This window comes from Prionailurus viverrinus, chromosome B3, assembly GCF_022837055.1.
Source record: "Prionailurus viverrinus isolate Anna chromosome B3, UM_Priviv_1.0, whole genome shotgun sequence".
Taxonomy (NCBI): Eukaryota; Metazoa; Chordata; class Mammalia; order Carnivora; family Felidae; genus Prionailurus; species Prionailurus viverrinus.
In genome coordinates, this window is record NC_062566.1 from 118,368,803 (window position 1) to 118,385,131 (window position 16,329).

At 42.8% G+C, this 16,329-nt stretch overlaps 1 long non-coding RNA gene across 8 annotated transcripts in view; it reads left to right on the forward strand.

The window, feature by feature from the left end:
- Nucleotides 1-15,971, forward strand: part of LOC125167178 (uncharacterized) — a 67,242-nt gene extending 51,271 nt beyond the window's left edge. For 3 of the 8 annotated variants that reach the window (XR_007152689.1, XR_007152682.1, XR_007152686.1), the window contains 4 exons: nt 2,374-2,446; nt 3,523-3,697; nt 6,398-6,789; nt 15,469-15,971. This is a non-coding gene — a long non-coding RNA (uncharacterized LOC125167178). Of the gene's footprint in view, nt 1-2,369; nt 2,447-3,522; nt 3,698-6,397; nt 6,790-11,308; nt 11,507-15,468 lie in introns of all 8 variants that reach the window. The other 5 variants (XR_007152683.1, XR_007152687.1, XR_007152684.1 and 2 more) reach the window with 4 other exon arrangements.
- The last annotated feature ends 358 nt before the right edge of the window (nt 15,972-16,329 follow it).

Consider the following 16,329-nt stretch of genomic DNA (forward strand, 5'->3'; position numbering starts at 1 on the left):
CCAGCTGTAGGATATTGTGAGAATTCTCAGGAATCCTTGGACTCAATTACTTTCCTACATTTTACCTTGTTCAGAATAATGTAAGGAGCCAGAATATTCTTTTGTCTTTTCTTGGCTACCATTTTGGGTTTCTATGGTACAAAGTTCTACTCCATTCTTTTTTTTGATTGCTGCTTGTGACTTTTTATTGGTTTGTTTCACTTTTTTTTTTGCTTTATTTCATTGAGTAGAGAGATTCTGTGTACTTGCTCTACCTAGATGATTCTGCCCAGAAATCTGACTTATTTTTATAATGAGAAAAAATTGCTATATGACTATTAAAATAAAACAAAGAGATCTCAGTCATCTCTAGTTTCCTGACCAACTGTTCAAGTACACTTTTGAGTACATTAATATCTGCCTGCAAGAATAAGTTGAATAAACTCACCCATTTTAGCTTGGCTGCTTCTTTGAAAACAGACTGGGACAAATCTATAGAAAGCAAAGTTGTACCACATTTTCTCTCATTACATGAGCTTTATCTTCTCAGACAGTTCTGAGACTGACTTCAGAAAGGGCATCAAGCAATGTTTAAGATTTGAGTTTGCATTTCATAATATTGATCTTAGCTAACATTTCTCTTCTTTTGGTGCAGAAACTTTAGAGAGTTTTTTCTTCATCCTCTGGGAAACTTCAGTTATGCTCTCAAAGCCTTTCAGATGATTAGATGAAGCTCACTCACATTACCGAGGATAGTCTTTACCTGAAGTCATCTCATGATAGATGTTAAGTACATCTACACAACACCTTCAACACAACACCTAGATTAGTGTTTGTTTGGATAACTGGGTACTGCAGCCTAGCCATGTTGACACATCAAACTAATCATCACATATGGGGTGGGCAAGTGGGACAGCAGAAAGGCAAGATATCAGAGGGGTTGATATCAGAGGGGTTGGCATATTGCTCCATCCAGAATTTAATAGGTTAAAAACATTTTCCCACTCCTCCACTCCGGCAGACACGACCAACAATGAGAACACTCACATTTATATAACTCAGCAAGTGAGTTCCTTGGAAACACTCACCATAAAACTGTCCATGCGAAGGTGTACTGTGGGCAACTCCGTACGCTGTATCTCCCTGCTGGAGACTCATAATACACGTCACCATATTGAAAACCATGAGAAATCCCACAGCAAAGAAAGTTATTTGTCTTTTTTTGTTGTTGTTGTTAAATCCAGCTTTTCCCAAACTCATTTGACCATGAAACCTTTCCATTCTTTTCCTCATGTGATATCTATCAACAGAACATGCTTAGGGAAAGTCTGGCTTAATCTCCTCTCCCTAAAGTAATAGTTCAGTTTGCTTGGGTACCACTGAGGTTTCCCTGATAACACACACAAAAAAACAACTTTTTCAATTGCTTGGTGCACATAAACATTTCCTGCTTTCTCTGTGTTCATGAAAAGTACAAGATTGGCTGACACAGGAAAGTGGAATTTCGCTGCTTCTGTCTTGTATATATGACAAAGTGTCTTAAGAGATAAACAATTCAAAATAATTTTCACCAACTCTGAGCAAAATGGTCTCTAGGAAAGTGTTGTTTTGCATATCACTCGACATACCACAAGGTATCCTCAGGAGCTTCAGTACCCCCGTGGGAAAGCTTGATCTTACACACTTGTGAGCTGGTACCCCAGGCAGCAGGGAGCAGTGATGCCAGCAGTGTGCAGTTGATCTCCTCCAAAAACAAATTCCTCAACTAGTTCTTGAGCATCTGCTGAAGGCTCGACACAGTGCGTGTGTGTGTGTGTGTGTGTGTGTGTGTGTGTGTGCACATGGGAATAAATAAAGAGCTAATAGTTTGAGTTAATGGACTCTTTGGGTAGGATTTGATTTAGCATGAAGGACTCCTTAAATAGTAGTACCTTAGACAAGCCTAGGGTTTATTTTTTTGTGCATGTGACCTAGTCTGTAACAGCGAGAAGGGGGTTCCAAGGTGAAAGGGATCCAAGCTCTGCTTTGTCTAAGGTGTTTGTCTCATCTTATCATATAAAGTGGCTTAGAACCACATCCTCATTCTAGCTAGGAAGGAGGTGGAAATGCTGTCAAGCAGGGCACATTCTCTCTTCTTGAGATTCAACTCAGAAGTTTCATACATCACCTACTATATATCCCATAAGTCACATGGCCACATGCAGCTTCAGTGAGCGGGAGGCTGAGAAACATAACCCTTATTCCAGGTGGCCAGGAAAAGCAGCAAAAAATCAAGGGTCTTGTTATTCTGGAGAATGGGAGAATGGATTCTGGGGAACAAGTAACATTCTATTCTACAGGGTTATGTAAAATGTGAAAAGACATTTATTAAGCCCTTGACTTTTTCCAAGCAAGGGTGCACCACAGGCCTTTCATTCCAAAGACTGGATAAAGAGAGGATTTGGAGTCCAAGAGCTGAGAACCACAGGTGAGTAACATTTATACTTCTGGGTGGACTGGAACCATCCTAGGATACCAAAAATTTGAGGCTAATACTCTTGACTGTTTTCAAAGTACTATCAAAGTACTTTTATTTTTAATAGCAACTTAACTTATTGCATTATAATTACTTTTGAGTGTGGATGTGTCTGCCTCCCCAATTATACTGTGTTCCTTGAGGGCGGGGACTCTGTTCTGTGTCTGACTCATGGTAGGTACTTAGTAAACATTGGCTGAATCCAGTGTGGGGAGTTAACACCCACTCCCATTCCCCCTCCTGCCTCCAAAATGACCTGAACTCTGAACTTCTCTTGTGAATTAATTAGAAGAACTGGGGGGGGGGGAGAATCCAAATATTAGCTGGAGATTTGGATTCACGGCATAAAGTCTATTCTTGGGATCCCTGGCTGTTGGCTGCTCGCTTACTGAATTTAACTTCATATGGGGAATATCTGCTCTAGCTTCTGGGTATCACCCATTCTGGCTATCCATTACCACGTCTCAAACTACCCCAAAACTTAGTGGCATGAAATAACTGTTATGCTCAAGGACTCTGCTGGTCAGGAATTCGGAAAAGGGACTGTGGGGATGGTTCACTTCTGTTCCCCAAAGTCAGGGCTTCATCTGGGAGACTCAGGCTGACTCAGCACCTGGGGGCTGGAATTATCTGAAGGTTTCCTTGCTCTTATGTCTGACAATGGATGTTGGCTGTGACCTTCACTGGGGCGGTTGCCAGAACATCTACACGTGGTCTCTCCTTGTAACTTGGGCTTTCTCACAGCCCAGTGACTGGGTTCCAATGGTGAGCTTCACAAAAGATAAAGCCAGGTAGAAATTTTATTGCCATAGTTCAAACTTAACTTGGGAAGTCATGCAGCATCATTTCTGCCATATTTTGTTCTTTGTGGCAATCAGAAAGGGACTCCCGAGATCAAGAGGAGAAGAAATAGATTCTACCTCTTGATGGGGTGGTGATGGTGGGAAGGTTCTGCAAAGGGCATGAGGGATTGTAAATATAGGTGCAGCTATGTTTTGGGAAATACTTTATCTGATGGGTTCATCCAGAGGACTGAAGAGTGAGGATTCTCAGATTCACGGAGGACTTCTGGCAGGATGATGCCATCAGCCTTCTTCCAGATGGGCCCAAGAAGAGCCAGGAGCGTTGGCAAAATCTCTGCATCCCCCTGGCATCCCGACAAGCAGCATGGGGTGGTGGAAATCTCCAAGTGGGAGTCAAGAGGTGATCTGATTATTGTGTGATATAGGATAGGCTACTTAATCCATCTGAGCCTCAGTTTCCCCTATCTGACAGATGAGAAGTTCGGATTAGATTCATTGTTTTCTAATTCCTTACAGGAGGGAAGGATTTTTCTCCTTTTAAAATTTGTATTACTTCCAGGGCGACTGACTGGCTCAGTTGGTACAGCATGTGACTCGATCTCAGGGTTGTGAGTTTGAGCCCCATGTTGGGCATGGAGACTACTGTAAAAAAAGATAAAACAAATAAATTTGTATTATTTCCAAATAAAAGTTTAGGGGAACCCAATATATGAGCTGGATAAAGGTCATTGAAAGGGGTTTTGGGGGATACCTATGCCCACTTATTCCTTCCCACTCCTTGAGGATTCTCCATGGAAACTCAGTGCTCCTCAGAGAACATTTGGAAAATCTTTGGACCAGGATGTTTCCTGAGGGTCTCTAGGATGGGGTTGGGTGAGAGAGGAAAGACCCCTCAACCATCTCTCAGATTTTCCTCAGAGTAGTTTGTTTCCTTCCTGCTCCCTGTTTGAGTCCCCATGGCCACCTGTCAGCCATCTGACACTGAATTAAGTAAGTGTCTAGCAGGTGATCTGGATGAGCCAAAGTCCCACAAGTACCTGGGGAAAGCACTATTTAAAGAACGGGGGTATCTACTGGTATTGTTTGAATTTGAAGCCCTTACAGCCTGTAATTTGTGCTGGACCAGCCTAGTATGGGGAGAGATTGGGACTCTATGCCAATGGTGGTCCCACATTTCCACCTTTGGGGCCTCAGCTGGTGACTCAGGGTGACCCTGCAGTTAAGAGGTGCCCTGGGTTGGCTCTCATGGTCCTTTGTATTCTCTGCTGCTCCTGTCCGCTTTTCCACCGCTGTCCCTCCATCTGTCCCCTCCCCTCCCCCTTCCCAGCCCACTCCCACCCCCACTTTTTCTCTCCCACATTCTCTGCTCCCTATCTTTGTCTCTCCATCCTGTTCTCTCTTTAAAGAAAAAAAAAATACACAGAGCGATTAGATTTGCAAATGAGCGGGCAGGAAACTGGGAACAAAGGGAACCAGAGCCGAAGAGGGAGCAGGTATAATTACTGTAATTAACTCAAGCAGCAGGGACACATCCCCTAGTCAGTGGTTGCTGTGAGGCACTGCAGGGGAGGCTGAGGGGAACTGGGGGCCCCAGGAAACTCAGACGGCTCCCTGCTCCCTGGGGCTTAGACATCGTCTTGGCCCCCCCCCCCCCCCCCCAAGCTCCACCTGGAGCAGGGGGGCGGGGTGCTGTGCCAGGTTCCATCTCACCCCCTGTCCTGGCCTCACAGAAGCAGGGAGGAGAGGATCCAGGCTCAGAGGACATGATATGGTCTCTTGCCCAGCACAGTGGAGCTAGAGAACAAAGCCCCTCTCTCATCTCTTAACTGGACCCTTAGCTCTTTATCTGCTTTAGGACATCCTGAGAGCCTGCTCTGCTTAGCTGGGATCCAACCATTCTAGAGGCTTTGGAAGGGAACACGTCTCCAATCCCATGAAACTGTCATTTCTGTGTCCCCAAGCATCCCAAGTATACACCTTTTGAGGCCTTTCAGGGCACCTTTGCAGCCTTACCTTTCACCACTGCCCCTCATCACTCCATCCTCTAGCCAGGTTTGACCGTGGGCTGCACCCTGAACATGCCCACGTTCTTCTATTTCCGTGCCTTCACATGTGAGGCAGTCCCTTTCTTGTGGTGCTGTACTTTTCTCAAATGCCAGTTGGTAAAAAAGTTATCCACCTTTTGAGGTATGATTGAAACTAAAGCTGCTTCTCCAAAGTCAATACTTATCTCATCCTTCACAGAAGCCCATAGCCCTTGTCTCTTTTATGGACCTCACCTCACTGTACTCCTGATCTCCTTTACTTTGAGGAAGGCAGATAGACCCTGGCTTAGGATTCCTGGGGCTTAACAGCAACCATCTTTGGGGCTCTGTGTCAGTCAGACCCCTTTCTCTTGTCAGTAACAGAAACCCCAACTCAAATCGGCATAAACAAAAAAGGAAATTTGTTAGTTGGAATAACTAAAAATTCTGGGGATGTTTGAAGGTATGGCTGCATCCAGGAACTGAAACATCAGATCTCTCTCCCTCCTGTCCCTTTTCCTCAGTGTGGGTTTCACTCTCAGGCCCCTCTACAGCATGACCCCTAGGATCTCCAGGCTAATAACATTCCTAGAGCCAGCCATCCTGGGGAATTTTTCCTTCCTAATGTTCCAGCACACACCTGAGATTGAGTCTCATTGGGTTGGATTGGGTCCAGAGCCAGTCATTGGGTTGGGGGAAATGAAACTGAGTGGTTGGCCAGGCTGGCCTCAAGTGATCCCAGATGGAATCTGAGGGAGAAGTCAGGCCAGCCCTGTCCAAACTACATGGTTCCCAATGGGGAGGAGTGGTTCCTTAAAAGAAGATAGAAGGACATAATAGTGATGCTGCACAGGTAGAAACAGCAGGTGTCTGCCACTGACAGAGCACCCAGGTGAGGGCCCAGCTCCTAGAAATATCCTTTTGTTTTTATACTCAACCCATCCTTCAATACCCAACCCATGTCCACCAGCCCCATGATGCCTCCGCACCTGCTCTAGGGGCCCAGAGTCTGTACCACTTCCCAGGCACACATCTTCATCCTGCCTTTTCATGATCTTTGTTTTCATTTGTTATAGCCTCATTGGAGCAACAGGATTATAGACCCATTGAGAGCAGGGATGTGGCCATTCTTGTGTACCTCCTCCCCCCCTGCTACAGCCCTGGACAACAGTCCAGTGACCGAGACAACACTCCAGTGACCCAGACAACACTTCGGTGAGCCAAGCATAGAGTGCAAGTCTTCTCCACGCCTGCGAACTGGCTGGGTCACTTACCAGTGTGTGACCTTGGGGCGTCCCCTGATCTCTCAACTTCCTTGTCTGGAAGCTGGGGCTATGAACACACCTGTTTTACGGAACCGTGACAAATAAAGGAGATACTATGCACAGAAGTACCTCGCACTGTCTTCCCAGCTAAGCCCAGGCTGTCTTCCTCCAATTACATAATTGGGTATTTAATTACCACTGAGGTAAGAAACAAGAGTTCACCTTCCTTATTTCTGTGATGCTGGCCTCTGCTTCCCTAGACATTTTTGTTCTCCTTGGCCAACTCCCCTTACTTTATCATCTACCTTTTAAATGTATGCTTGTACAAGGCAGCAGAGTGTGGGGTCAATAGCATAGGGCGAGGCTTAGGTTGCCACCATTCCAGTTGTAATTATACCACCTGCTAGAGTATAACCTCAGGCAAGTGACTTAACCTTCCAGTGACTCAGTTCCTTAACATTGAAATGAAAAATCACAATAATATCTACTTCATGGGGCTGGATTGAATAGGTTAATTTGTGTAAAGCACTCAGGACAGGACTTGGTGGGGAGTAAGGACTATAAGAATGTTCACTATTATTCCCATTTTAATGTTTGAAACTGAAATACGTTATTGGCATTAGGTCCAGTCAGTTCTTTCTCTCAAAACTTCTCAAATTCATTCTTTCACTCCTTCCCATCCCTACTAATTTCTTCATTAAGCCCCTCATAATTCCAAGCATGGATTTCTCCCACATCTGCCTGGTTAGTCTCGCCTACCTGTCTTGTGTTTTCATCTATTCTCTGTACAAAAATCTGATCATATTCCTCTCTTGATGTAAGTCTTCAAATGGCACCCTGTAACAATTAGCATACAAAGTTTATTTTTGAGAGAGCACGAGTGGGGAAGGAGCAGAGAGAGAGGGAGACACAGAATCCGAAGCAGGCTCCAGGCTCTGAGCTGTCAGCACAGAGCCCGACATGGGGCTGGAACTCGCAAATTGCGAGATCGTGACCTGAGCCTAAGTTGGCGCTCAATGGACAGAGCCACCCAGGCGTGCCCCCCAACCCCTTGCTTACTTTTTCAACCACATCTCTCTCTGCTGTCCCTCCTGTTTGTCCCGCTCCCCCAAGCATATCTGTTTTCTCTCACCTCTTTGTCTGGAATGCTTTTACTTTCTCTTTTCTCATGGCCACTTCTTCAGCATTCACTGAGCCCCAATTTAGGCATCACCTCCTCACAAAGGCTTTCTGGATGTCCAGCCTGTTCCTCCCCAGGATGCTCTCTGGATGTCTCACCTAGAGCACCCTGGGAATATTTCTGTCCCAGAAGCTGTTGCTTTGCATAAGTGTCTCCTCCACTAGAGTATACACTTCCGGGGATCAGGGCCTCATATTTGAATGCCTAGCTCCAGGCACAGTTTCTGGCACTTCATGTGGGCTCAGTGCTTGTTGAATGAATTGAATAATGATAACCCCTACTGAATTTGCCAGTCCTCTTCTGGTTCTGGTAACAGAAACTGGCTTTAGGTATGGCTGGATCCCAGTACTCAAGTGACATCATCAGGACCACATCTGTCTCCATCTCTAGGCTTTGCTTCTTTCGCCTCTCAAGCTGGTTCCCTGAAAATGACCAGTGGCAGCTTCAGCCAACTCACTTAGCAACCCAGTGAAAAACCAGCATCTCTGTCTCAATATTTCAGCAAAAGCCTCCATACCACTCTCATTAGACCAATTACTTGCTGTTCCAGGGGCATGAGATGTGGTCATAGGTTGGAAATAACTGAAATGCATCTCTTACAGTTCTAGTTCTGGAGGGTTAGAAGTCCAAGATCAAGGTACCAACAGAGTCAGTGTCTGGTGGGACCTGCTTCCAGGTTCATAGAAGGCACCTTTCCACCATTACCACGTATGGCAGATTAGGGAAGGGAGCTCTCTAGGGTCCCTTTTATAAGGTCACTACTCCCATTTTTGAGGGCTTCTCCTCATGATCTAGTCACCTCCCAAAGGCTTTACCTTCTAATGCCATAGTAATACGTCTGTTCTTGGAGCTGGGGAATGGCATCATGGTCACATGGGTGAGTGGGGCATATGTGTTTCCCAAAAGAAAAATGGGATGCTTTGGCCAGAAATATGGGTCATGGGGAAGCAAAACCAACATCTGTACAGAAGTGCCAGGTGCTGCTTGTGTTTTTATAAACATGTCAGTTAATATTCATAATGATTCAAAGAAATCCATCCCACTACGAGGACACATAGTGGTTGAGCAACTTGCTGGGATTTATATAGCTCATAGGAAATGGAGTCAAGTTCTCACCCTGACAGTCTGACTCCAGAGACTTACCCCTTTAAAAAGTTTTTAGGGGCGCCTGGGTGGCTCAGTCGGTTAAGCGTCCGACTTCGGCTCAGGTCATGATCTCGAGGTCTGTGAGTTTGAGCCCCGCGTTGGGCTCTGTGCTGACAGCTCAGAGCCTAGAGCCTGTTTCGGATTCTGTGTCTCCCTCTCTCTCTGACCCTCCCCCATTCATGCTGTCTCTCCCTGTCTCAAAATAAATAAACGTTTAAAAAAAGTTTTTAAAAAGGAGTGCTTACATACAGTAAAAATTTGAAAGAATGTAAAAAGTTATACAGTGAACAGGCAGGTTCACTTCAAGCCTTGACCCTGAGGCCCAATCTCCCCCTTCCTGACCCCAATCATCCACCCAGAGGCCCTGCTTTTATGCTTTATTATGCTGGTCACAATAGCCTCTTGTCTAGGGCTAACGTGTCCCCACTTCTGAGGGTTTTGCCTCATGCTCCATGGATTATGCGGTCTTTCCACTTTGTGTGGTTGGGAACAGAAACCATCTCCACCCCCATGTGAAGTGGGGACATTGTTGGGCTTACTGCTTTGCAGTGGGTCTTCCCAGATTCTGGTGGCTTCTCACGTGTGTGATGACCATAGTCAGGCCACAATTAGAAGGGACCCCTCTGCAAATTGCTGGAGTCTCTCTTCTCTGACACTCTTCCCTGGCAATCTGGCTGCTTTGCCACCCTGAATGCCATCTCAGTCTCTTGAATTCAGGAAGAACATCAGGCTGTATGCTTCGGGTCCTCCTCCCTGGTTGGTGGCCAGAAATGACCCGCCAGCAGTAAGCTGGGGCAGTTTAGGACTCGCCTTCTTCTTCTTCTTCCTCCTCTCAGACATCAGTGACCCTTCCCACACTGTCTGCTGCTCAATATTTAAAACCATTGCTTAATTTTGTCTGTTTTTTTGTAAGAGCTATTTAAAGAAGTAGGGTAAATTTGGTTGGATGGAGTCTCTAGTACTCTCTCATGGCCAGAAGTAGTGCTACTTTTACCGTTTTTTCTTTTTTTGTGTGTGTGAATCCTTCCAGTGATAGGCTATGCATAAACAAGCATTTATATCCCCTCTTCTTTATACATACCTTTGTGTACCTTTGCTACACACTGTTGTGCACCTTACTTCTGTCACTTATCATCCTACAGGTCATTTTATATAGACTGACCTCATTTTCTTAAAAGGCAGAGTCTGCACTCCTAACCCCTACACTATTCTGCCTCAGTGAATGACAGCTGAGCTATTAGTGGCTATAATTGATGCTCGGTAAATAGTTGACGAGTTGAATAAATTATGGCAAAACTGCACACAGGTGGCTGGTCTCATGTTCTGATGATGGGAGGAAACAGGATGCTCCATATTCAGTTTGGGGTCCTGAGTATTCCAGACTCTTCTGTTCTCTTCTCCCACTTCTCGGAAGAGTTTCCCCTCATCTGGTCTACGGTAGGCCGAGACATATTTAAACCTCAGGTCTTGTCTCTTCTCTCCCATTTCATAAGAATTCAGTTTATACCACAAAACCACACTGGTTCTATAAAAGAAATACACCTGTACCCATTCTGGGAGACACTGTATGATGATATGCTGTGTGCCTGGGTTGCTAGTGCCTGCCATCCAGAAGCTCAGTAAATGCTCTTTGGATGAACTTGGGATTAACTTGTATCTTGTGCAGTTGAAATCTAGCTGCCCCCATCACCCCACAGAAAAGTCCTCATTGTCTAACATCTAGTTAGGACCTGTCAAAGATGAGTATATAGAGATATTCACTGGCTCATTATTTATAAAAGTAAAGCTTTGGAAATCACTAAACGTTCATGGCAACAGAACAGTTAAGTGGTGAAAAATTAGCATATAGCATTAGTATTGTCTTAGTCTGTGTGGGCTGCTATAACAAAAATACCAGGGACTCAGCAGCTTATAAACAAAAGTTTATTTTGCACAGTTCTGGAGGCTAGGAAGTCTAAGACTAAGGTGCTGGCAGATTCCATATCTGGTGAGACCCACTTCTTGGTTCATAGATGGATATCTGCTTGACACATCCTCACATGGTGGCGGTAGTGGGGGGCAAGGGAGCTCTCTGAGGTCTCTTTTATAAGGGCACTAATCCCATCCATAGGACTCCGCTCTCATGACCTAATTCCTCCCAAAGATCCTACCTCTCAATACCATCACATTGGGGGTAGAATTTAACATATGAATAGGGGAGGACAAACATTCAATCTGTAGCAAGTATTTAGCTCTTAAAAATATGTATGTGTGTGTATAGGTTAACCTGGCTCCCTCAACTGACTCTTTCCCTTACCGTGGTTTTTGGAAGCATGAGACCCAAGTTCACTATTTATCACCTATTCTGGTTCTCACAGCAACCTCATAACATTGCTTATTTGCCTCAGTTTCTACAGAACAACTAGTTCCAGGCCATATGCATGTATGGAGGAAATCGGATGTAAGTTCAGGTCCTCCTGACTCTAAAACCTGAACTCCAGCTGCCTGTGCGGTTAGAACATTGTTCCCAAAGTGTGGTCTGCAGAACTCCACTCCTACTGAATGTTACAAGGAAATATCCCCTGTTCTCAGGGGATATTTGCTTTTGTCTTGAGGTATTTGCATTTCTGTTGTGATCTCAAGTGATTTGTGGCTTACACAGTAGTTTCTAGCATCTGCCTGTGGTTGGAAGAGTTTTTTTTTTGATAGATGGTGGCTAGATTGATACCTTGGAATTATTCTAGATTCAGTACTTGATAGGAGTATTAGGTGGCCCTTTCTACAAACTGCGTGGGTCATAGAAATTTGGAATATCAGAGTGAGAAGGACTTTAGAGAGAATAATTTAGGCCTACCCCTTCATTTTACAAATGAGGAAACTGAGGCATGGGGAGAACTACCTTATCAAACCACTTGGTTTGGCGGAGGGAGGGCTAGAACCTGGGGCCTAGGCCTCCTGACTCTTAGCGCTCTTTCTTCCTTCTGTGAATAGTAGAACTATTTTGTAAAATTTCTGGCACTCAATTAGTGGTTTTATATATATTCTGCCCGTTGCCACTTCTCCCTGTTTTAGTTTGTGTTCTTACTCTGTCTCAGGGCCTCTTCCTGATTGTGTTTGAGGTCATAGTGAGATGGCAGGTGGACCCCATAGAAAAGGGGACTAGAGAATTGAGCAGAAGGAGGCTTAGGGTATTGGGTTGTGGCCTAGCATCAACTCTGATAGGGATAACTGCACATGATTACACATTGGATTTGTGACTGAAAAACTATGTGTACAGGTGAGATTTTACCGTTGAGTTATATCAGGGTTATATCAGAGAGTCCTGAGTTATATCAGTTGTATCAGTATCCTGAGTTATATGAGTTATATCAGATAGTCCTATTTAAAGAACTATCCTATTTAAAGACTATCAAGAACACCCTTTGCCTTATCCATTCTATTTCAAGAAATTTATCTTATAAAGACGTGCCTAGGGATCTTTTAAAACAAACATTGTATACAATAACAAAAGACAATAAACAACTTAAATATCCATTGATGGGGGATGGTTATAAAACCTATTGGGGCGCCTGGGTGGCGCAGTCGGTTAAGCGTCCGACTTCAGCCAGGTCACGATCTCGCGGTCCGTGAGTTCGAGCCCCGCGTCAGGCTCTGGGCTGATGGCTCAGAGCCTGGAGCCTGTTTCCGATTCTGTGTCTCCCTCTCTCTCTGCCCCTCCCCCGTTCATGCTCTGTCTCTCTCTGTCCCAAAAATAAATAAAAACATTGAAAAAAAAATTTAAAACCTATGTACACACATACAGTTGAGAACTGCAGTCATGAGACACAACAGGACAGACTGTATGGGCTGACACCGTGCAACCTATAAGATATATCAAGTGAAAAAATAAGGTATTTGCATGTCTTGGTTTGGGGTCCCTTGAAAGCAGAGCCTCAAACAGAGACTTGGGTGCAGGTGGTTTATTTGGGAAATAACCCCAGAAAAAATCAGTGAGAGGGTGAAGACAGCGAGATAGAAAATGCAAAAATGACAAACACCCCCCCCCCAGCCCCCCAAAACAAAAAAACCCACCCAAGTTGTATTATTGAGTTGCTGCTATAGGTAAAGGCAGCCTAAGTCCAGACCTTTGGAAAACACACAGAATGCCTGTCTCCCAGAATTGCCTATCTGTTGGCAAGAAGGAAGACTGGGGCGTTTATTAACCAAACCCATCCTGTATTAGTTGAGGTGTTCCAGGGATTTAACTCCTGTTGCTTAAGGCTGCCTCTCCCTGTCGGCTGACTAGGCTCCTGTGACTTTGGAGAAAGTGATAGTGTTCAAGGTGGGACTCTCGTCAGTGTACAAGGAAGAGACTGACCATGGGAGTTGCAGCAGAAATCAGAGGTGGTCTAAGGGAATATTAGGCACCAAAAAGCATCTGCTATAATAGAAATATGTCTACTTGTATATAAACAAAGTATACGTGTGCATTTGTGTGCATATATCTATATAAATATCCACATACAAATACCAGTGTAGAGGTGTATACACATATACACACAGTTTTTGAATAAGGCATGAAATCACTGGAGATTACCTTTAGGTAGAGAGATGGGGTATTTGGAGGTCTGGACATTTGATGGAAGTGTACTAATTTTTCAGTGTTTACTTGCTGTTTTTTAACCATATGAATATATTTTTTTAACAATGTTTTAATTTTATTGAGGTATAACTTACATATAATAAAGTGTACCTATTTTAAGTGTACACTTTAATAAATTTCCTTGAGTGTATGCACCCACACAACCCCCCCCAAAGTCAAGACATAGAACGTGTCCATCAAGTCCCCACTGGCTTTTTACAGTATATCCCCTCCTCTTGATCTTTTTTTACGTCGATATTTTGTTCCTTTTTAACACTGAGCTATATTCTGTTGTAGGGATATTACACAATTTATTCACCATTCACCTTTTGATGGACTTGCAGATTGTTGTCTACTTTTGAGTTCTTATGAATAAAAGCCATCATGAAAAAGTTATGAACACTTGCAAGCAGTCTTTGTGCAGACCTACATTCACATTTTTCTTATGTAAATTTACCTAAAGGATTGCTGGGTCAGATACTATGTGAATATTTAACTTTATGAGAAATCACTGAATTTTTCCAAGTGCTGTATTATTTTGCATTTCTACCAACAAAGTATGAGATTTCTAGTTGATCTACACCCTTGCCAACACTTGGTATGGTTTCTCTTTTTAATTTTAGCTATGCTAGTGGGTGGTAGTAGTATCTGGGAGTTTTAATTTGCCTTTCCCCGATGACAATGATGTTGAGCATACTTTTCATTTGTATGTCTGCTACTTATATTTTTTCTTCTGTGAAGTGTCTGTTCAAGGTTTTTTTTTTTGCCTATTTTTGAGTTAATATTTTATTATTAAGCTATAAGAGTTTTTTTTATATATTCCAAATATAAGCCTTTTGACAGATACATGTATTACAAATATTTTTTTCTGCATTTTCTTTTTGTTTGTTTTTAATGCTGTTTTTCAAAGAATAGGAAACTTTAAATTTGATATAGTCCAATTTATCAAATTTTTTCCCTTTTGGAATAAGTGCTTTTTGTGTATTGTCTAAGAATTATTTGCCTATACTAAGATCATAACATTTTCCTTCTCTGCTTTCTTCTAGAATTTTTTAGTTTAGCATTTATATTTAGGCCAGTGATCAATATTAAGGTATTTTTGTGTATAGTGTAAGGCAATGTTCAAGGTTATTTTCTTCCTGGGATATTCAATTGTCCTGGCAACATTTGTTGAAAAATTTGCCCCATTGGATTTCTTTGGCATTTTTGTCAAAAATTAATTGACCATATATGAGTGGGCCTATTTCTGGACTCTTTGTTCTGTTCCATTGATCTATATGTCCATCCTATGTTAATAGCACACTGTCTTTATTATTGTAGCTTTATGGTAAATCTTAAAATAGTGTAGTTCTTACACTATTTTAGGCTGCAGTGTAGGAGGTAGTCTAAGTCCTCCAACTTTGTTCTTCTTTTCAAAGTTGTTTTGGCTATTTTAAGTTCTTAACATTTACATACAAATTTCACTATCAGTTTGTCAATCTCTATTAAGAAAAAACCTGGTGGCATTGTGATTCAGATTACATTGAATCCCAATACATTGAAAAGTATTGACATCTTAATAATATTGAGTGTTTCAATCCGTATACATTGTATATATCTTTACTTATTTAGGCCTTCTTTAGATATTTCAGTAATTATTTTGTCATTTCAGTGTAGAGGTTTAGCGCATATTTTGTTAAATTTATCCAGAAGTGTTTTATGTCTTTGATGCTATTATAAGTGGTATTTGTGGTAGCCAGCCTCCAGATTGGCCTGAAATGCTCCTTCCCTCCTGGTATTCATGCGCTTGTATAGAACCCCTCACCCTCCACACACTTTGTACCAGGGTTGATCTGTGTGACCAAGAGAGTATGACAGAAGTGACAGGAGGCCACTGCTGAGACTAAGTGATCAAAGGCATTACAGCTGTTTCATTGCTCTCTCTTGTATTGCTTGCTCTGAAATACATTGGAGCAGATCTACTGGAAGAATGGTGGTGAAGAAATGAGACCTTCATAAAGGAGAAACTGAGGCCTCTACCAGCAAGACGTGAATGAGTGATCTTGGAAGTAGATCCTTCAGATGAGTGCAGCCCTGGCTAACATCTTGATGACAACCTCCTGAGAGACCCCGAGCTATGCTGTCCCCTGAAACTGCTCCCTGATTCCTGACTCTCCAAAACTATGTGAGATAATAAATGTTTGTTGTGTCAAGCTGCTAATTTGTAGCAATTGAAAACTAATACAGCAGTGTTTTTTTAAAAAAAATGAACGGTATCTATTATAATTTCTAATTCTTTGTTTCTAGAATATAGAAATTCTATTTTTTTTATAGACCTTGTATCCTGTGTCCTTGCTGAAATCAGCTCTTTTGCAGATATTTTAGGATTTTCTGCATAGGCAATCATGTCATCTGTGACAAAGACAGTTTTACTTCTTTTCAAATATGCATGCCTTTTATTTATTCTACTGCCTTATTAAACTGGCTAGGATTTTTAGTATAATGTTGAATAAAATGGTGAAAGCAGATATTCTTGCCTTGTTTTTGATCTTAGGGGAAAGCCACTCAGTCATTCACCATTAGTATTGGTGTCAGCTGTAGGTTTTCTGGAGCTGCTCTTTATCAGGTTGGGGAAGTTTTCGTCTGCTCTTAGTTTACTGACAGGTTTAAAAAAATGTTTCCCCCTAATTCCTGTCATCAATACTAGATTTATAGTTTTATTATAGTAACAAATACTTGTTACAGTTTGTTACAGTGAGATCTACACTCATACACAGAATTACTATATTTAAATTGATATAGAACAATATTTACATTTTTAAGTTACACTTTTGAAAT